The 22,504-nt window shown below is 46.0% G+C and overlaps 1 protein-coding gene across 1 annotated transcript in view; it reads left to right on the top strand.

Annotated features, from left to right (window-relative positions):
- The first annotated feature begins 233 nt into the window (after nucleotides 1-233).
- Nucleotides 234-22,504, top strand: part of ncor2 (nuclear receptor corepressor 2) — a 446,529-nt gene continuing 424,258 nt past the window's right edge. Inside the window, exon 1 of the mRNA XM_068055641.1 lies at nucleotides 234-636. The gene's annotated coding sequence lies outside the window, so the exon portion shown is untranslated. The remainder of the gene's footprint in view (nucleotides 637-22,504) is intronic.

The raw sequence follows: 22,504 nt of genomic DNA on the forward strand, positions 1-22,504 counted from the left end.
TGTCTTCGTATTTAATGAGAGAGGAGTTAACTTGCATGTGTGCTGTTGTTTTCCCTCTGTCCCTGCTCTCACTGTGTCCTGGCAGTAATGTTTCTGTAGCAGAGCGGACTGTGCCCACTGACACTCAACACAGCAGCAGTGACTTTCATGCCGGTGGCAATAGAGTTATCAGGCATTGAAAGTGAAAGCTGCGAGCGGCACCTGTGTTGCTTTGTCCTCCTGGCTCCTCCGCACTGGGCTGCGAGTGCAAACAGGAGTGTTTGAGTTGAGCATTTGGCTGGGACACGTTGACAATAGGAATTAGGGAGTGAGAAAACAGGAAGGAAATGGTTAAAGAGGAAATGAGTGTGTGAGCCGGGAGATGGGCAGTCTTGTGAAAGCTGCAAGAAGCTGCTGATTCCAGTTCAGGGACATTGGAACAGAGCCAGAGTGAGCGATACTGGGAAATATTACTCAGGAAGATTGCGGAGTCCTTGCAGTTCCTGCCTGATGGAATAATGCTGGCAGTCCAGAGCTAGCTGCAACCCCGGAACAGAATCTCCGCAATTCCCCCGCAGTCCGAGCTGCAAGTTACGCTTCTTTGAGGAAATGTGTTGTGTTCTGAGCTGCTCTCTGATCACACGGAGTAAGTTGAGGGTAAGTGACACCGGAAGTTTAATGTTTTGCAGTATTTTTGCTGGAAGTTGGAGATTCTGTTCACAGGCCGCAGTTTCACTGCTGCCTTTAACTGAACAACAACAAGAGCAGAGACTCCCTGGGTGAACAGAAGCCTGCAAGCTCTGCTTTTCTGCTTTAAGGCTCTGGTTAAATACTGAGAGAAAGTTGATGACATTTAGAGCTTTTCCTTTTAAATTAACGTGTTCCTTCCCTCTCAGTTTATCAATTCCAAATATTCACAACTTGCAGGAACTGGTCACAGTAAGAAACAGAGAACAGATACACTCTGACCCTCAGACCCTCACTGGGGAACTGGTGGTGTTGTGGTATTGTCACTGGACTAGTAACCCAGAGACCCAGGGTATTGCTCTGGGGACTAGGGTCATATCCCACCACAGCAGAAGGTGGAATTTGAATTTAATTAATAAATCTGGAATTAAAAGGCTAGTCTAATGATGGCCATGAAACCTTTGTCGATTGTTGTAAAAACCCATCTGGTTCACTAATGTCCTTTAGGGAAGGAAATCTGCTGTCCTTACCTGGCCTGGCCTACATATGACTCCAGACCCACAGCAATGTGGTTGACTCTGAAATGGCCCAGCAAGCCACTCAGTTGTACCTAACCGCTACAAAGTCAGTAAAAAGGAATGAAACCAGACTGATCACTGGCATTGACCTAGGCACCGGAAACGTCAGCGGTAAATCCAGCCCTGTCGACCCTGCAAAGTCCTCCTTACTAACATCTGGGGGCTTGTGCCAAAGTTGGGAGAGCTGTCCCACAGATTAGTCAAGCAACAGCCTGACCTAGTCATATTCACCAAGGTACCTCTATTACCATCCCCGGGTATGTCCTGTCCCACCGGTAGGATAGACCCAACAGAGGTGGCAGCACAGTGGTAGACATTCGGGAATCCTCAATATTGATTCCAGACCTCATGACGTCTCATGGCATCAGGTTAAACGCGGGCAAGGAAACCTCCTGCTGATTACCACCTACCGCCCTCCCTCAGCTGATGAATCAGTACTCCTCCATGTTCCTCACCACTTGGAGGAAGCTTTGAGGGTGGCAAGGGCACAGAATGTACTCTGGATGGGGGACTTCAACGTCCATCACCAAGAGTGGCTCAGTAGCACCACTATTGACTGGGCTGGCCGAGTCCTGAAGGACAAAGCTGCTAGACTGGGTCTGTGGCAGGTGGTGAGGGAACCAACAAGAGGGGAAAATATACTTTACCTCGTCCTCACCAATCTGCCTGCCGCAGATGCATCTGTCCATGACAGTATTGGTAGGATTGACCACTGCACTGTATTTGTGGAGACAAAGTCCTGTCTTCAAATTGAGGATGCTCTCCATCAGGTTGTGTGGTACTACCACTGTGCTAAATGGGATAGATTTTGAACAGATATAGAAAGGCAAAACTGGGCATCCATGAGGCGCTGTGGGCCATCAGCAGCAGCACAATTGTACTCAACCACAATCTGTGACCTCATGTCCCAGCATATCCCCCACTCTACCATTACCATCAAGCCTGGAGACCAACTCTGGTTCAATGAAGAGTGCAGGAGGGCATGTCAGGAGCAGCACCAGGCATACCTCAAAATGAGGTGTCAACCTGGTGAAGCTACAACACAGGACTACTGCATGACAAACTGCGTAAGCAGCATGCAATAGACAGAGCTAAGCGATCCACAACTAAAGCAACAGATCTAAGCTGTGCAATCCTGCCACATCCAGTCCTGAATGGTTGGGACAATTAAACAACTGACAGGAAGAGGAGACTCCACAAATATCCCCATCCTCAATGATGGGGGAGCCCTGCACATCAGTGCGAAACACAAGCTGAAGGATCTGTCTTCAGCCAGAAGTGCCGATTTGATGATCCAGCTTGACCTCCTCCTGAGGTTTCCAGCATCACAGATTTTTTTTATTCGTTCATGGGATGTGGGCATCGCTGGATGGGCCAGCATTTATTGCCCATCCCTAATTGCCCTTGAGAAGGTGGTGGTGAGCTGCCTTCTTGAACCGCTGCAGTCCATGTGAGGTAGGTACACCCACTGTGCTGTTAGGAAGGGAGTTCCAGGATTTTGACCCAGCGACAGTGAAGGAACGGCGATATAGTTCCAAGTCAGGGTGGTGTGTGACTTGGAGGGGAACTTGCAGGTGGTGGTGTTCCCAATGCATCTGCTGCCCTTGTCCTTCTAGTTGGTAGAGGTCGCGGGTTTGGAAGGTGCTGTCTAAGGAGCCTTGGTGAATTGCTGCAGTGCGTCTTGCAGATGGTACACACTGCTGCCACTGTGTGTCGGTGGTGCAGGGAGTGAATGTTTGTGGATGGGGTGCCAATCAAGCGGGCTGCTTTGTCCTGGATGGTGTTGAGCTTCTTGAGTGTTGTTGGAGCTGCACCCATCCAGGCAAGTGGAGAGTATTCCATCACACTCCTGACTTGTGCCTTGTAGATGGTGGACAGGCTTTGGGGAGTGAGGAGGTGAGTTACTCGCCACAGGATTCCTAGCCTCTGACCTGCTCTTGTAGCCATGGTATTTATATGGCTACTCCAGTTCAGTTTCTGGTCAATGGTAGTCCCTAGGAGATGCCAGACTTCAGCCAATCCGATTCACTTCACGTGATATCTTGCACACAAAACTAGTTGGGAATGTGTGTTGTGAGGAAGATGCAAAGTGGCTTCAAGGGGATTTGGACAGACTTAGTGAGTGGGCAAGAACATGGCAGATATAAAAATGTGAGGTTATCCACTTTGGTAGGAGGAATAGATGTGCAGAGTATTTCTTAAATGGTAAGAGATTAGAAAGTGTAGATGTACAAAGGGACCTGGTGTTCTTGTCAATAAGTCATTGAAAGCTAACATGCAGGTGCAGCAAGCAATTAGGAAGGCTAATGGTATGTTAGCCTTCTTCGCAAGAATATTTGAGTACAGGAGTAGTGAAGCCTTACTTCAGTTGTACAGAACCTTGGTTAGACCGCACTGGGAGTTTTGGTCCCTTTACCTTAGGAAGGGTATTATTGCCATAGAGGGAGTGCAACGAAGATTCACCAGACTTGTTCCCGGGATGGTGGGACTGTCCTATGAAGAGAGATTGGGGAAACTGGGCCTATATTCTCTCGAGTTTCGAAGAATGAGAGGTGATCTCATTGAAACCAATACTTAACCTTGAGGGCCACGGCTAGTTCTGGAGCACAAGTCTTCAGTACTATTGCTGGAATGTTGTCAGAGCCCATAGTCTTTGCAGAGTCCAGTGCCTTCAGCCATTTCTTGATACAGGACTATAGCAGCAGGAGTTGGCCATTCAGCCCATCATGCCTGCTCTGCCATTCGATAAGATCATGGCTGATCATCCACTTCAATGCCTTTTCCCAACGCTATCCCCATATCCCCTTATGTCATTGGTATTTATAAATCTGTCAATCTCTGCTTTAAACATACTCAATGACTGAGCTTCCTCAGCCCTCTGGGGTAGAGAATTCCAAAGATTCACAATCCTCGAGTAAAGAAATTTCTCCTCGTCTAACCTTGAAACGTACAAAATACTTAAAGGGATAGACAGGGTAGATGCAGGAAAGATGTTTCCCCTGGTTGGGGAGTCTAGAACCAAGGGACACAATTTCAAAATAAAGGGGAAGCCATTTAGGCCAGAGATGAGGAGAAAAGTTTTACTCAGAGGGTTGTGAATCTTTGGAATTCTCTACCCCAGAGGGCTGAGGAAGCTCAGTCATTGAGTATGTTTAAAGCAGAGATTGACAGATTTATAAATACCAATGACATAAGGGGATATGGGGATAGTGTGGGAAAAAGGCATTGAAGTGGATGAACAGCCATGATCATATTGAATGGCAGAGCAGGCATGATGGGCTGAATGGCCAACTCCTGCTGCTATGGTCCTGTATCAAGAAATGGCTGAAGGCACTGGACTCTGCAAAGACTATGGGCTCTGACAACATTCCAGCAATTGTACTGAAGACTTGTGCTCCAGAACTAGCCGCGCCTCTAGCCAAGCTGTTCCAGTACAGCTACAACACTGGCATCTACCCAGCAATGTGGAAAATTGCCCAGGTATGTCCTGTGCACAAAAAGCAGGATGAATCCAATCCGGCCAATTACTGCCCTATCAGTCTGTTCCCGATCATCAGCAAAGTGATGGAAAGGGTCATTGACAACGCTATCAAGTGGCACTTGCTTAGCAATAACCTACTCGCTGACACCCAGTTGGGGTCTGCCATGACCTCATTACAGCCTTGGTCCAAACATGGGCAAAAGAGCAGAACTCCAGAGGAGCTCTGAGAAACCCTGAACAATCCAGCGTGTGATAGCTGAAACCCCTGATGCTGCATTTCTCCTGGAAAGCCTGCCAGACTAATCATCGACATCGTCTGGGGATGGGGACAGGCATTGGGGAGACAGGAAGTGAGTTACTGACTGCAGGATTCCCAGCCTCTGACCTGCTCTTGTAGCCACAGTATTTGTGTGGCTGGTCCAGTTCAGTTTCTAGTCAGTGTGACCTCCAGGATGATCATTGTGGGGGATTCAATGATGGTAAAGCCATTGAACGTCAAGGGGAGATGGTTAGATTTCTCTCTCGTTTGAGATGGTCATTGCCTGGCATTTGTGTGGCGTGAATGTTACTTGCCACTTATAAGCCCAAGCCAAAGAAAAAGGGTGGGACGGCCAAATCTAAGCACTTATGTCTGACACCGAGAACTCAATACTCCAGAAAGCCAAGAGGAGTATAGAAAATGGAGGGTGAAATCAAAAAGGAAATTAGGAAAGCTAAAAGAGGGCATGAAAGAATATTGGCAAGCAAAATAAAGGTGAACCCAAAGATGTTTTATCAATACATTACGAGTAAGAGGATAACTAAAGGGGGAGAGTAGGGCCCATAAAAGACCAAAAAAGTAACCTATGTGTGGGAATGGAAGGTGTTGGTATTGTTCTTAATGAATACTTTGCTTCTGCCTTCACAAAAGAGTTGGACGATGCAGATATCGTAGTTAAGGAAGAGGGGTGTGAAGTATTGGATGTGATCAACATAGGGCGAGAGTAAGTATCAATGGGATTAGTGTCCTTGAAAGTTGATAGATTACCGGGGTCGGATGAAATGTACGGCAGGCTGATATCACGCGGAGTGAATCGAATTGGCTGAAGTCTGGTATCTGTGATTCTGGGACTTCAGGAGGAGGCCGAGATGGATCATCAACTTGGCACTTCTGGCTGAAGATTGTTGCAAATGCTTCAGCCTTATCTTTCGCACTGATGTGCTGGGCTCCCCCATCATTGAGGACGGGGATATTTGTGGAGCCACCACCTCAAGTTAGTTGTTTAATTGTCCACCACCATTCACGGCTGGATGTGGCAGCACTGCAGAGCTTAGATCTGATCCGTTGGTTATGGGATCGCTTAGCTCTATCCCTTGCATGCTGCTTACGCTGTTTGGCACGCAAGTAGTCCTGTGTTGTAGCTTCACCAGGTTGACACCCCATTTTGAGGTATGCCTGGTGCTGCTCCTGGCATGCCCTCCTGCACTGTTCTTTGAACCAGGGTTGGTCCCCCGGCTTGATGGTAATGGTAGAGTGGGGGATATGCCGGGCTATGAGGTTACAGATTGTGGTTGAGTACAATTCTGCTGCTGCTGAGGGCCCACAGCACCTCATGGATGCCCAGTTTTGCATTGCTAGATCTGTTTGAAATCTATCCCATTTAGCACGGTGATAGTACCACACAACACGATGGACGGTATCCTCAATGTGAAGACGGGACTTTGTCTCCACAAGGACTGTGCGGTGGTCACTCCTATCAATACTGTCATGGACAGATGCATCTGTGGCAGGCAGATTGGTGAGGACGAGGTCAAGTATGTTTTTCCCTCTTGGTTCCCTCACCACCTGCCACAGACCCAGTCTAGCAGCTATGTCCTTTCGGACTTGGCCAGCTCGGTCAGTAGTGGTGCTACCAAGCCACTCTTGGTGATGGACATTGAAGTCCCCCACCCAGAGTATATTCTGTGCCCTTGCCACCCTCACTGCTTCCTCCAAGTGGTATTCAACATGGAGGAGTACTGACTCATCAGCTGAGGGAGGGCAGTAGGTGGTAATCAGTAGGAGATTTCCTTGTCCATGTTTGACCTGATGCCATGAGACTTCATGGGGTCCAGAGTCAATTGTTGAGGACTCCCAGGGCAACTCCCTCCCTACTGTATACCACTGCGCTGCCACCTCTGCTGGGTCTGTCCTGCCGGTGGGACAGGACATACCCAGGGATGGTGATGGCGGTGTCTAGGATATTGTCTGTAAGGCATGATTCGGTGAGTATGACTATGTCAGGCTGTTGCTTGACTAGTCTGTGAGACAGCTCTCCCAACTTTGACACAAGTCCCCAGTTGTTACTGAGGAGGACTTTGCAGGGTCGACAGGGCTGGGTTTGCCGTTGTCATTTCCGGTGCCTAGGTCGATGCTGGGTGGTCCGTCCGGTTTCATTCCTTATTGACTTTGTCGCGGTTAGACATAACTGAGTGGCTTGCTTGGCCATTTCAGAGGGCATGTAAGAGTCAACCACATTGCTGTGGGTCTGGAGTCACATGTCGGCCAGACCAGGTAAGGACAGCAGATTTCCTTCCCTAAAGGACATTAGTGAACCAGATGGGTTTTTTACAACAATCGACAATGGTTTCATGGCCATCATTAGACTAGCTTTTTTTTAAATTCCAGATTTTTATTAACTGAATTCAAATTCCACCTTTCTGCTGTGGTGGGATTCGAACCCATGTCCCCAGAGCAGTACCCTGAGTCTCTGGGTTACTAGTTCAGTGACAATTGCTCTTAAGGGCAATAAATGCTGGCCTAGCCAGCGACACCCACATCCCACGAATGAATTAAAAAACAATACCACTACGCCACTGCCTCCCCTCGAAGAGCAGGAGGTTATGCTGGAACTGTATAACTCATTGGTTAGGCCACAATTTGAGTACTGTGTGCAGTTCTGGTCACCTCATTAGAGAAAGGATGTAATTGCACGAGAGAGGGTACAGAGGAGATTTACGAGCATGTTGCCAGGACTGGAAAAATGCGGCTATGAGGAATGATTGGATAGGCTGGGGTTGATCTCCTTGGAACAGAGAAGGCTGAGGGGAGATTTGATTGAAATGTACAAAATTTTGAGGGACCTGGATAGAGTGAAGGTGAAGGGTCTATTCACCTTAGCAGAGAGGTCAGTGACGAGGGGGGCACAGATTAAAAGTGATTGGTAGAAAGGTTAGAGGGGAGATGAGGAAAGGTTTTTTCACCCTGAGGGTGGTGGGGGTCTGGAACTCACTGCCTGAAAGGGTAGTTGAGGCAGAGACCCTCAACTCATTCAAAAGAAGTCTGGATATGCACCTCAAGTGTCGTAATCTGCAGGGCTACAGACCAAATGCTGGAAGGTGGGATTAAAATGGGTGGAGTGTTTTTCGGTTGGCACAGACACGATGGGCCAAGTGGCCTCTTTCTGTGCCATAAACCTTCTATGATTCTATACAAAAAACCTCCGAGGAATACTAGAGAACCAAGGGATTAACGAGAATGAGGAACTGAAAGAAGTTCATATTCGTAAAAAATGGTACGAGAGAAATTAATGGGACTGAAAGTTGATAAATTCCCTGGACCTGATGATCCACAACCCAGAGTGTTGAAAAGGTGGCCGTGGAGATAGTGGATGCATTGATGATCATCTTCCAAAATTCTATAGATTCTGGAAGGGTTCCTGCAGATTGGAAGGTAGCAAATGTCACTCCACTATTTAAGAAGGGAGGGCGAGAGAAAACAGGGAATTACAGACCTGTTAGCCTGACAACAGTAGCAGGGAAAATGCTAGAATCTATAATAAAGGATGTGATAACTGAAGTCTAGAAAATAATGGTAGGATTGGCCAGAGTCAGCATGAATTTAGGAAAGGGAAATCATGTTTGACAAACCTGTTCGAGTTTATTGAGGATGTAATCAGGAGAATAGATAAGGGGAAACCAGAGGATGTGGTGGTCTTGGATTTTCAGAAGGCTTTCAATAAGGTCCCACACAATAGGTTAGTAAATAAAATTAGAGCACATGGATTGGGGGTAATATACTGGCATGGATTGAGAACTGGTTAACGGTCAGAAAACAGAGTAGGAATAAACGAGTCATTCTCAGGTTGATAGGCTGTGACTAGTGGGGTTCTGCAAGAATCAGTGCTTGGGACCCAGCTATTCACAATCTATATCAATGATATGGATGTGGGGATCAAACGTAATATTTCCAAGTTTGCTGATGACACAAAACGAGGTGGGAATGTGTGCTGTGAGAAAGATGCAAAGCGGCTTCAAGGAGATTTGGAAAGACTTGAGTGGGCAAGGACGTGGCAGATGGAATATAATGTGGAAAAATGTGAGGTTATCCACTTTGGTAAGTGGAACAGATGTGCAGAGTATTTCTTAAATGGTAAGAGATGGTCATTGAAAGCTAACATGGTGCGAAGTTTGGAACTGTTGATGTCCAAAGGGACCTGGGTGTCCTTGTTCATGAGTCACTGAAAGCTAACATGCTGGTGCAGCAAGCAATAGGAAGGCAAATGATATGTTGGCCTTTGTTGCAAGAGGATGTGAGTACAGGAGTAAAGATGTCTTGCTGCAATTGTTTAGAGCCTTGGTGAGACCGCACCTGGAGTATTGCGTACTGTTTTGGTCTCTTTACTTAAGGAAGGATATACTTGCCATAGAGGGAGTTCAACAAAGGTTCACCAGACTGATTCCTGGGATGGCAGGATTGTCCTATGAGGAGAGATTGAGGAGGCTGGGCCTGTATTCTCTGGAGTTTCAAAGAATAAGAGCTGATCTCATTGAAGCATATAAAATTGTTACAGGGCTCAACAGGGTAGATGCAGGAAGGATGTTTCCTCTGGCTGGGGGGTCTAGAACCAGGGGACACAGTTTCAGAATAATAATTAGGATTGAGATGAAGAGGAATTTCTTCACTCAGTATGATTTGATAACCATTACAGAGACATGGCTGCAGGATGACATAGATTGGGACCTGAATATTGAAGGGTTCATGACATTTATGAAATAAAGGAAGCAAGGAAAAGGTGGAGGGGTGGTTCTGTTAATTAATCATGGTATTACCGCAATAGAGGGGGATGACCTAAGTTCAGGAAACCAGGATGTAGAAGCGGTTTGGATCGAGATGAGAAATGATGAAGGCAAGAAGTCACTCATGGGAGTGGTGTAGAGGCCCTAACGGTAACCATATGGTAGGTATAAAGGAAGAAATAATGGGAGCTTGTCAGAAAGGTATGGAGATAATCATGGGGGATTTTAATCTACATATAGACTGGAAATATCAGATGGGCAAAGGTAGCCTAGATGAGGAGTTCATAGAATGTTTTCAGGATAGTTTCTTAGAACAGCATATTCTGGAGCCAACCAGAGAGCCGGCTATACTAGGCCTGGTATTGTGCAACGAGATAGGATTAATTCATGATCCCATAGTGAAGGCGCCCCTCGGCAGCAGCGATCATAACATGATTGAATTTGACATTCAGTTTGAGGGAGAGAAGAGTGGGTCTAAGACTAGTATTTTCAACTTAAATAAGGGCAATTATGAGGGCATAAAAGCAGAGCTAGCTAAAGTGAACTGGCAAAGTAGATTAAGGGATAGGTCAATAGAGATGCAGTGGCAGACGTTTAAAAGGATATTTCAGAATACACAGAATAGATACATTCCAATGAGAGAGAAAAATTCCAATAGGAAGACCCACCATCCGTGGTTATCTTAAAAAAAAAGTTAAAGATATCAAAATTAAAGATAAAGTATATAATTGCACAAAGATGGGAGGCAGGTCAGAAGATTGGACAGAATTAGAGTACAAGAGAAAGCTAGCTAGAAATATAAAAACAGATAGTAAGAGTTTCTATAGATATTTTAAAAAGAAAATTTAACCAAGTAAGCGTTGGTCCTATCGAAAGTGAGTCTGGGGAATTAATAATGGATAATAAGGAGATGGCAGATGAATTGAACAGATATTTTGCATCAGTCTTCACCATAGAGGATACAGGTAACATCCCAGAAATAGCTGTAAATCAGGAAATGGAAGGGAGGGAGGAACACGAGGAACACTCACCAGGGAAGTGGTACTGAGCAAATTGTTGGAGCTGTGGGCTGACAAGTTCCCGGGTCCTGATGGACTTCATCCTAGGGTCTTAAAAGATGTGGCTAGTGAGATAGTTGATTCTTTAGTTTTAATTTTCCAAAATTCCCTAGGTTCAGGGAAGATTCCATTAGATTGGAAAATAGCCAATGTCACTCCTTTTATTCAAAAAGGGAGGGAGACAGAAAGCAGGAAACTGCAGGCCAGTTAGTTTAACATCTGTCTTAAGGAAAATGTTAGAAGCGATTATTAAAGACATTATAGCAGGGCATTTAGAAAAATTCAAGGTAATCAGGCAGAATCAATATGGTTTTGTGAAAGGGAAATCATGTTTAACCAATTTACTGAAGTTCTTTGAAGAAGTAACATGTGCTGTGGATAAAGGGGAACCAGTGGATGTACTGTACTTGGATTTCCAGAAGGCATTTGATAATAAAAGCTCATGGTGCAGTGGGGTAACATATTGGCATGGATAGAAGATTGGCTAGCTAACAGGAAATAGAGAGTAGGCATAAATGGGTCATTTTCTGGTTGGCAAGATGTAATGAGTGGTGTGCCACAGGGATCAGTGCTGGGGCCTCAACTTTTTATAATTTATATAAATGACTTAGATGAAGGGGCCGAAGGTATGGTTTTTAAATTTGCTGATGACATAAAGCTAAGTAGGAAAGTAAGTTGTGAAGAGGACATAAAATGGCTACAAAGGGATATAGATAGGTTAAGTGAGTGAGCAAATATCTGGCAAATGGAGTATAATGTGGGAAAGTGTGAAATTGTCCATTTTGGCAGGAAAAATAAAAAAGAAGCATATTCTCTAAATGGTGAGAGATTGCAGAGCTCTGAGATGCACAGGGATCTGGGTGTCCTAGAGTATGAATCTCAAAAGGTTAATATACAGGTTCAGCAAGTAATTAGGAAAGCTAATAGAATGTTACAGTTTATTCAGAGAGGAACTGAATACAAAAGTAGGGAGGTTATGCTTCAGTTATACAGGGCATTAGTGAGACCTCATCTGGAGTACTGTGTACAGTAATGGTCTCCTTATTTAAGGAAGAATGTAAATGTGTTGGAAGCAGTTCAGAGAAGGTTTACTAGACTGATACCTGGAATGGGCGGGCTGTCTTATGAGGAAAGGTTGGACAGACTAGGCTTGTATCCACTGGAGTTTAGAAGAGTAAGAGGCGACTTGATTGAAACATATAAGATCCTGAGGGGTCTTGACAGGATGGATGTGGAAAGGATGTTTCCCCTTGTGGGAGAATCTAGAACCAGCAGTCACTGTTTAAAAATAAGGGGTCGCCCATTTAAGACAGAAATGAGGAGAAATTTTTTCTCAGAGGGTTGTGAGTCTTTGGAATTCTCTTCCTCAAAAGGCGGTGGAAGCAGAGTCTTTGAATATTTTTAAGGCAGAGGTAGATAGATTCTTGATAAACAAGGGGGTGAAAGGTTATTGGGGGTAGGCGGGAATGTGGAGTTGAGGTTACAACCAGATCAGCCATGATCTTAGTGAATGGCGGAGTAGGCTTGAGGGGCCGAGTGGCCTACTCCTGCTCCTAATTCGTGTGGTGAATCTTTGGAGTTCTCTATCCCTGAGGACTGTGGAGGCTCAATCATTGAGTATATTCAAGACAGTGACCAATAGAATTTTAGATATTAAAGATATCAAGGGATATGGGGATAGTGTGGGAAAATGGCATTGAGGTAGAAATCAGCCATGATCTAGTTGAATGACGGAGCAGGCCCAAGGAGCCAAATAAGTACAGGAGTAGTGAAGTCTTGCTTCAATTGTATAGAACCTTAGTTAGACCGCACCGTGAGTACTGTGTGCGGTTTTGGTCCCCTTACCTTAGGAAGGATATTATTGCCATAGAGAGGTTGCAACAGGTGGGGATGTGGTAGGAATATGGAATTAGTGTAGGATTAGTATAAATGGGTGGTTGATGGTCGGCACAGACTCGGTGGGCCGAAGGGCCTGTTTCAGTGCTGTATCTCGAAAAAAAAAATGTTCACCAGACTTGTTCCCGGGATGGTGGGACTGTTCTATGAAGAGAGATTGGGGAAACTGGGCTTGTATTGTCAAGAATTTCGAAGAATGAGGGGTGATCTCAATGAAACCTACAAAATACTTAGAGATAGGTAGGATAGATGCAGGTAAGATGTTTCCCCTGGTTGGGGAGACTTGAACCAGGGGACACAATTTCAAAATAAGGGGGAAGCCACTAAGGACAGAGATGAGGTGAAATTTCTTTACTCGAGGATTGTGAATCTTTGGAATTCTCTACCCCAGAGGGCTGTGGAAGCTCAGTCATTGAGTATGTTTAAAGCAGAGATTGACAGATTTCTAAATACCAATGACATAAGGGAATATGGGGATAGTGTGGGAAAAAGGCATTGAAGTGGATGATCAGCCATGATCATATTGAATGGCGGAGCAGGCTCGATGGGCTGAATGGCCTATTCCTGCTCCTATTTTCTATTTCCTATGCTTATATGTTCCTATGTTCATACAGGTTCAGCATAACTTCCCTGTTTTTATACTCAACACCTCTACTTACGAAGCCCAAGATCCCATATGCTTTATTAACTATTCTCTCAATATGTCTTGCCATCTTCAACAATCGATGCACATACACCCCCAGGTCCCTCTGTCCCTGCACACTCGTTAGAACTGTGCCATTAGGTCTATATTGCCTCTCCCAATCCCTTCTACCAAAATGCATCACCTTATACTTCTTCACACTAAATTCCATATGCCACTTGTCTGCCCATTCTGCTAACCTATCTGTGTCCTGTTGCAGTCAATTGGTATCATGCTCATTGTTTGCCACACCTCCATTTATTTATTTATTATTTTAATTATATTTTATTTTTTTTTATTTAGAGATACAGCACTGAAACAGGCCCTTCGGCCCACCGAGTCTGTGCCGACCATCAACCACCCATTTATACTATCCCTACACTAATTCCATATTCCTACCACATCCCCACCTGTCCCTATATTTCCCTACCACCTACCTATACTAGGGGCAATATATAATGCCTAATTTACCTATCAACCTGCAAGTCTTTGGCATGTGGGAGAAAACCAGAGCACCCAAAGGAAACCCATGCAGACACAGGGAGAACTTGCAAACTCCACACAGGCAGTACCCAGAATCGAACCCGGGTCGCTGGAGCTGTGAGGCTGCGGTGCTAACCACTGTGCCACTCTCCATGTTTGGTATTATCGGCAAATTTTGAAATTTTACTCTGTATTCCAAGATACAAGTGCTTTATCCTTTTTCCTTCCTTTTTGGCCTCCTTGTCTCGAGAGACAATGGGTAAGCACCTAGAGGTGGTCAGTGGTTTGTGGAGCAGCGCCTGGAGTGGCTATAAAGGCCAATTCTAGAGTGACAGATTCTTCCACAGGTGCTGCAGATAAAATTGGTTGTCGGGGCTGTTACACAGTTGGCTCTCTCCTTACACTGCTCTCTCTTTTCCTGCCAACTGCTAAGTCTCTTCGACTCGCCACTCTTTAGCCCCGCCTTTACGGCTGCCCGCCAGCTCTGGCGATCGCTGGCAACTGACTCCCACGACTTGTGATCAATGTCACAGGATTTCATGTACCGTTTGCAGAAGTCTTTAAAGTGGAGACATGGACGGCCGGTGGGTCTGATACCAGTGGCGAGCTCGCTGTATAATGCGTCCTTGGGGATCCTGCCATCTTCCATGCGGCTCAAATGGCCAAGCTATCTCAAGCGCCGCTGGCTCAGTAGGGTGTATATGCTGGGGATGTTGGCCGCCTCGAGGACTTCTGCGTTGGAGATACGGTCCTGCCACCTGATGCCAAAGATTCTCCGGAGACAGTGAAGATGGAATGTGTTGAGACGTCGCTCTTGGCTGACATACGTTGTCCAGGGCTCACTGCCATAGAGCAATGTACTGAGGACACAGGCTTGATACACGGAACACAAAAGTCTGAGTGTAAGTGCACCATTTTCCCACACTCTCTTGGCCAGTCTGGACATAGCAGTGGAAGCCTTTCCCATGCGCTTGTTGATTTCTGCATCGAGAGACAGGTTACTAGTGATAGTTGAGCCTAGGTAGGTGAACTCTTGAACCACTTCCAGAGCGTGGTCGCCGATATTGATGGATGGAGCATTTCTGACGTCCTGTCCCATGTTGTTCGTTTTCTTGAGGCTGATGGTTAGGCCAAATTCGTTGCAGGCAGCCGCAATCCTGTCAATGAGTCTCTGCAGACACTCTTCTGTGTGGGATGTTAATGCAGAATCGTCAGCAAAGAGGAGTTCCCTGATGAGGACTTTCCGCACTTTGGTCTTCACTCTACGACGGGCAAGGTTGAACAACCTGCCACCTGATCTTGTGTAGAGGAAAATTCCTTCATTTATATATCGCAAAAAAAGCAGTGGTCCCAGCACTGACAGTTGGGGAACACCTCTGTCTACCATCCTCCAGTCTGAAAAACAACTATTGACCATGTCGGAGCTCTTACCAGAATTCTGATGAAAGGTCATAGACCTGAAACGTTATCTGTGTTTCTCTCTCCGCAGATGCTGCCAGAACTGCTGAGTATTTCCAGAATTTTCAGTTTTTATTTCAGATTTCCAGCATCTGCAGTATTTTGCTTTTATTTGCCACAATTTTATGTTTCTGTCCTTAAGCCAATTGTTTTATCCAGGCTGTCACTGATCCTCGTATTCCATGAGCTTCACTTTTGTTAACCAGCCTTTTATGTAGTACTTTATCAAATGCTTTCTTCAAAATCCATAAAGACAACATCCACCGTATTCCCTTCATCAACCTTCCCTGTTACTTCATCAAAAATTCAATTCGATTTGTTAAGCACAATCTGCCTTTTACACAAAAGCAGAAAATGTTTCTGTTCCATTCCATTCTCCCAGTTTCTCCGTCTCCGACGCATCTGCTCTGATGATGCTACCTTCCATGACGGTGCTTCTGATATGACCTCCTTTTTCCTCAACCGAGGATTTTCCCCCACTGTGGTTGACAGGGCCCTCAACCGTGTCCAACCCATTCCCCGCACCTCTACCCTCACCCCTTCCCCTCCCTCCCAGAACCGTGACAGGGTTCCCCTTGTCCTCACTTTTCATCCCACCAGCCTCCATATCCAAAGGATCATCCTCCGCCATTTTCGCCACCTCCAGCGTGATGCCACTACCAGTCGCATCTTCCCCTCCCTTCCCCTGTCAGCATTCCGAAGGGATCGTTCCCTCCGCGACACCCTGGTCCACTCCTCCATTACCCCCACCACCTCGTCCCCGTCCCAGGGCACCTTCCCTTGCAATCGCAGGAGGTGTAACACCTGCCCATTTACCTCCTCTCTCCTCACTATCCCAGGCCCCAAACACTCCTTTCAGGTGAAGCAGCGATTTACTTGTACTTCTTTCAATGTAGTATACTGTATTCGCTGCTCACAGTGTGGTCTCCTCTACATTGGGGAGACCAAGCGCAGACTGGGTGACCGCTTTGCGGAACATCTCCGCTCAGTCCGCAAGCAGGACCCTGAGCTTCCGGTTGCTTGCCATTTCAACACTCCCCCCTGCTCTCATGCTCACATCTCTGTCCTGGGATTGCTGCAGTGTTCCAGTGAACATCAACACAAGCTCGAGGAACAGCATCTCATCTACCGATTAGGCACACTACAGCCTGCCGGACTGAACATTGAGTTCAATAATTTCAGAGCATGACAGCCCCCCACTTTACTTTCATTTTTAGTCATTTTTAGTTATTTTTTCTTCCTTTTTTTTGCATTCCTTTTTACATTTTTTGCATTTATTTCATTTCATCTTAGTTTGTTCAGTTTGCTTACCCACTGTTTTTTTCAGGTTGTTTTTCTTCAGGTTTGCACTTGCTGATGTTCTATATTCAGTATATTCACACCTAATCTGTACTAATGCTTTGTCTTTCAACACACCATTAACATATTGTTTGCCTTTGCTCCGTGACCTTTTGGTCAGCTATGTGGCCTGGTCCAATCTGCACCTTCTCCTTTGTTATCTGTTGCCCAACCCCCACCTCACTTGTTTATAATCTGTGACTTTTCTAATATTTGTCAGTTCCGAAGAAGGGTCACTGACCCGAAACATTAACTCTGCTTCTCTTTCCACAGATGCTGCCAGACCTGCTGAGTGAATCCAGCATTTCTTGTTTTTGTTTCAGAAAATGTTGGAAATACTCAGCAGGTCAGGCAGCAAATGTGGAGAAAGAAACAGAGTTAATGCTTAAGGTCTGTGACCTTCCATCAGAATTCCCCTTTTACAAATCTGTGCTGGCTCTCCTGAATTAACTTAAACCTCTCCAAATGCCTGTTGATGTTTTTCCCTGATTATTGTTTCAAAAACCTTACCCACCACTGATGTTCAACTGACCGGCCGGTAGTTACTAGGAATGTCCTTACACCTTCCTTTGAATAAGGGTGTCACAATCGCCACTCTCCAATCCTCTGGTACCTTCCCCGTAACTAGGGAAGATTGGAAGATTATGGTCAATCCTTCCGCTATCTCCACTCCTACTTCCTTGAGCAACCTGGAATTCAGGCCATCCGGACCAGGTGACTTAACCACTCTAAGCATAGGCAGGATGTACTGGAAAAGCTGGCTATCAGTTTTCACTCCATCCATTACCTCTACCATCTCTACTTATACTGATATTTTGTCAGATTCCTCTTCCTTAGTAAACACTGATACAAAGTACTCATTCAGTACTCTAGCTTTGCCCTGTGCCTCTAAGCATACATCACCCTCTTTGTCCCTAATAGGACTCACTCCGTCTCTTACTACCCACTTGCTATTGACATGCTGTTGGAAGATTTTTGAGTTCCCTTTTATGTAAACTGCCTTTCTGTTCTCATATTCTCTCTTTGCCAGTCTTATTTTCCTCTTCACTTCCCCTCTCAACTTACTGTATTTGGCCTGGTTCTCACTTGAAGAATTCACCTGATATGCATCATATACCCTCCTTTTTTTGTGTCATCATATTCTCTATCTCCCTCGGCATCCAAGAAGCCCTGGCTTTGGTTCCCTTACCTTTCGCCCTTGCTGGAATGTTCCTGAAACATCTGCTCCTGAAAGCATAACCTTTAAAATGGAAAAACATTACAAGATACCTCACCGAGTCGCAATCAGACTAACATTTACAGCGCGATAAAGAAGGAGATATTGGGAGAAGTGACCGAAGTCTTGGTCAAAGTGGTAGGTTTTAAAGAAGTGAATGGGGGTGGTGGTTGGTGGGCAGGTGGAGGGAGGCAGCTGAACTGGACTGTTGCAGTCTTGGAGACATCCCTGGGCTCCTTGCACTTTTTTGGAGGTGAGGGCGAAGGGGGCAGGGAGAGGGGTTTAAGGAGACGGCTGGTAGTCGAGGTAGGAAGCTGGTGTTTTATCTTTGCACTGTAGGATGCTTCTGAATAGTGAGCAGTTCTGACAGAGGGGAGAAAGATTCATTGGTGCTTATGTGTTCCAGTCAACCTCGTGATGGATGACTAAAGCAGTTGAACTCAATACGCACTGCACCGTGCAGAGAGAGTAAAGGAGTCAATGAGGATGAGGGCTTTATCGGTGGAGTGGGGGATATGAAGCTGCTTTGCCTGGGAGAATAGGCTGCATTGGCAATGCAGAAGGAGTGTTTTCCCTCTTTGAGAAAATGTCTGTATAGTGAGAGCACTGAGTTATCAGAGGAACACAACCCTTGGCCTTAATTTCACTTCTTTTGCTGTTTTAATGTTGTGCATCTCTTTTGATAACTGCCAAGTGCGAGGATTCCAGTTTTATGGTTTGAATGAAGCCTCTCTTCATGTGCAGCTCCTGAACAGTTCTTGGATGATTGAAAACAGATGATTTTAATTTTTCTCTCCATAAATGGAGATTTTTTTTAAATGGAAATGTTTTACAGCCTGCAGTGTTTCCATCATGATGACCAGAGAATGTTGGCAGCAGAATCTGTTCTCACTTTGCAGCCAATGATCTGGTAAATATTCCCCGATCAGATCCAAATGGTCCCAGATAGACCTAGTTCCTGATCTTGGCTCCATCGATGGTTCTTGTCCCGTAAATAATATCCGACATAAGCTGGTGATTCCTGTGGAGATGTCAGTGGGCAGGTGCTCAAATAGTCCACTCAATGCAGGGAGTAATTTGTGAATTGCCAACACAAACACAACAAATACTCATTCACTAAAAGTACCGCAGTAATTTTTTGGCTGCTGTCCTGACACAGGATTCTGCTCCTGCCTTGATGAAAGTGGTACATTTCTCAATGTATTGAACAAAAGAAATTGCTGGAAAGTAGAAGTTTAGTTCACTTAAGAGGGGCCAGATCAGTCCTGCATCTGGATCCTGGGCCTACAATTTTTGAGGCATTAGTACCAGAAGTAGCAAAGAGAACTTTCTTGGCAAGTGCCACAATCTATTTGTCAAAATAAGTTAGCCAATTGATCTGACTTTGCTTTCCCGAATTGAAAGGTGAAGAAACTAAACTTTGTGCTGTGCCATTTGAAAGAGCTGGCACAGGCATGAATGGCCTCCTGTGCTGTATCATTTGATGATTCTATGATCCGTGCTGCATTTAGAATGTTGAAGTGACTGGGAAGCACAAACATTGGCTGATATTTTAACTCACTCACTTAATATTTACATATTTCACGATCTCTCCCCAAACTCGTCCACCTTGCTACTTTTCCCTCTGCTTTAAAAGTCTCCTAAAGACCTGTTATTTTTATACCTGGAAACACCTAATGCATGCTAAGGGTCAATGTGGGTAATTTCAATGGTTCTGATGAATTTCAGGAATGTGTCCACAGGAGCCATATCAAGGTGACATTTATTGAAACTTTGCTTCTAATTTCCATCCTTCTCTCACCTTTACATGGTCCATCTCTGACACTTCCCTCCCCTTCCTCGACTTCTCTGTCTCCATCTCTGTGGATAGGCTGTTCACTAATATTCATTATAAGCCCACCGACTCCCACAGCTACCTCGACTTCACTTCATCACACCCTACCTCCGGGAAGGACTCTATTCCATTCTCCCAGTTTCTCCGTCTCCGATGCATCTGCTCTGATGATGCTACCTTCCATGACGGTGCTTCTGATATGTCTTCCTTTTTCCTCAACCGAGGATTCCCCACACTGTGGTTGACAGGGCCCTCAACCGTGTCCAGCCCATTTCCTGCACCTCTACCCTCACTCCTTCCCCTCCCTCCAGAACCGTGACCGGGTTCCCCTTGTCCTCACTTTCCACCCCATCAGCCTCCATATTCAAAGGATCATCCTCCACCATTTCTGCCACCTCCAGCGTGATGCCACTACCAAATGCATCTTCCCTCCCTTCCCTGTCAGCATTCCGAAGGGATCGTTCCCTCCACGACACCCTGGTCCGCTCCTCCATTACCCCCAACACCTCATCCCCTTCCAACGGCACCTTCCCCTGCAATCGCAGGAGGTGTAATACCTGCCCATTTACCTCCTCTCTCCTCACTATCCCAGGCCCCAAACACTTCTTTCAGGTGAAGCAGCGATTTACTTGTACTTCTTTCAATGTAGTTTACTGTATTCGCTGCTCACAATGTGGTCTCTCCTACATTGGGGAGACCAAACGCAGATTGGGTGACCGCTTTGCGGAACACCTCCGCTCAGTCCGCAAGCAGGACCCTGAGCTTCCGGTTGCTTGCCATTTCAACACTCCCCCCTGCTCTCATGCTCATATCTCTGTCCTGGGATTGCTGCAGTGTTCCAGTGAACATCAACACAAAGCTCGAGGAACAGCATCTCATTTACCGATTAGGCCCTCTACAGCCTGCTGGACTGAACATTGAGTTCAATAATTTCAGAGCATGACTGGCCCCCATTTTACTTTATTTTTAGTCTTTTTTCTTTTTTCTATTTTTTTTGTGTTTATTTTATTTCATCTTAGTTTGTTCAGTTTGCTTACCCACTTTTTTTCATGTTTGTACTTGCGGCTGTTCAATTTTCAGTCCATTAACACCCTATCTGTACTAATGCTTTGTCTTTCAACACACCATTAACATATTGTTTGCCTTTGCTCCACGACCTTCTGGTCAGCTATTCTGTGACCTTGTTCTATCTACACCTTCTCCTTTGTTATCTCTTGCCCCACCCCCACTTTACTTGCTTATAACCTTTTACATTTCTAATATTTGTCAGTTCTGAAGAAGGGTCACTGACCTGAAACGTTAACTCTGCTTCTCTCTCCACAGATGCTGCCAGACCTGCTGAGTATTTCCAGCATTCTTGTTTTTATTTCAGATTTCCAGCATCCGCAGTATTTTGCTTTTAATTTATTGAAACCCATGTAGGATCTTGGATAAGCTGGTGACCGTTGCTTGGGATGTGTGGCATGTTACAGGGTTGGGAACTATTGTAGCAGGGGAGTTACTGCTGCATCTGCTGATGCTTGGTTTGTCAGCGCTTGTGGAGTGTCTGCTGCCTGCTGATAATAGTGAGCTCACACTTTGCTTCCTTTTATAAACTTGCCAAGTGTCAGCTGTGGCTCAGTGGGGAGCACTTTTGCCTCCGAGTCACAAGGTTCTGGGTTCAATGCCCACTGGACGGCTTAAGCACAAAAGTCAAAGCTGATGCTGCAGTGCAACACTGAGGAGTGCTGCACTGTTAGAGATACTGTCTTTTGGATGAGACCTTAAACCAAGGTGCCATCGTCCTACTCTGGTGGATGTAAAACAGGGCAGTCCAACAATTTCGCAAGAGGGGCGGGATTATTAATTTTGTCCTACTTGGGCGGCCAGTGAGCAAATTTCAGAAAGATAGGTATTAGAATTTTATTTAAATCAAAACAACAAAATATGTGCATTTTTGTGAACAAGCTTAAAATGAAAAGACTAATTTATTAATTTACTATTTTGAATACTGATTTAGAGAGATACCTGGCATTGTTTTTGCTTGGACAAGTAGACAATCTGCTCGCACACTTGATGTAGCGATACAGAGAAAGTCCAGAGAGATGTCCATCTGTCAGGAGGGATTTTGATCGCTCTCTCCGTCTCTCACTTCCTCCCCACCTTTTACTCTCCCTCTCTCCCCGTCTCTCTCTCTCCCTCCCTCCCCGTCTCTCTCTCTCCCTCCCTCCCCGTCTCTCTCTCTCCCTCCCTCCCCGTCTCTCTCTCTCCCTCCCTCCCCGTCTCTCTCTCTCCCTCCCTCCCCGTCTCTCTCTCTCCCTCCCTCCCCGTCTCTCTCTCTCCCTCCCTCCCCGTCTCTCTCTCTCCCTCCCTCCCCGTCTCTCTCTCTCCCTCCCTCCCCGTCTCTCTCTCTCCCTCCCCTCCCCGTCTCTCTCTCTCTCCCTCCCTCCCCGTCTCTCTCTCTCTCCCTCCCTCCCCGTCTCTCTCTCTCTCCCTCCCTCCCCGTCTCTCTCTCTCTCCCTCCCTCCCCGTCTCTCTCTCTCTCCTCCCTCCCCGTCTCTCTCTCTCTCCCTCCTCCCCGTCTCTCTCTCTCTCCCTCCCTCCCCGTCTCTCTCTCTCTCCCTCCCTCCCCGTCTCTCTCTCTCTCTCTCTCCCCGTCTCTCTCTCTCTCTCTCTCTCCCCGTCTCTCTCTCTCTCTCTCTCTCCCCGTCTCTCTCTCTCTCTCTCTCTCCCCGTCTCTCTCTCTCTCTCTCTCTCTCCCCGTCTCTCTCTCTCTCTCTCTCTCCCCGTCTCTCTCT

Source organism: Heterodontus francisci, chromosome 23 (genome assembly GCF_036365525.1).
Source record: "Heterodontus francisci isolate sHetFra1 chromosome 23, sHetFra1.hap1, whole genome shotgun sequence".
In the NCBI taxonomy this organism is placed as follows: Eukaryota; Metazoa; Chordata; class Chondrichthyes; order Heterodontiformes; family Heterodontidae; genus Heterodontus; species Heterodontus francisci.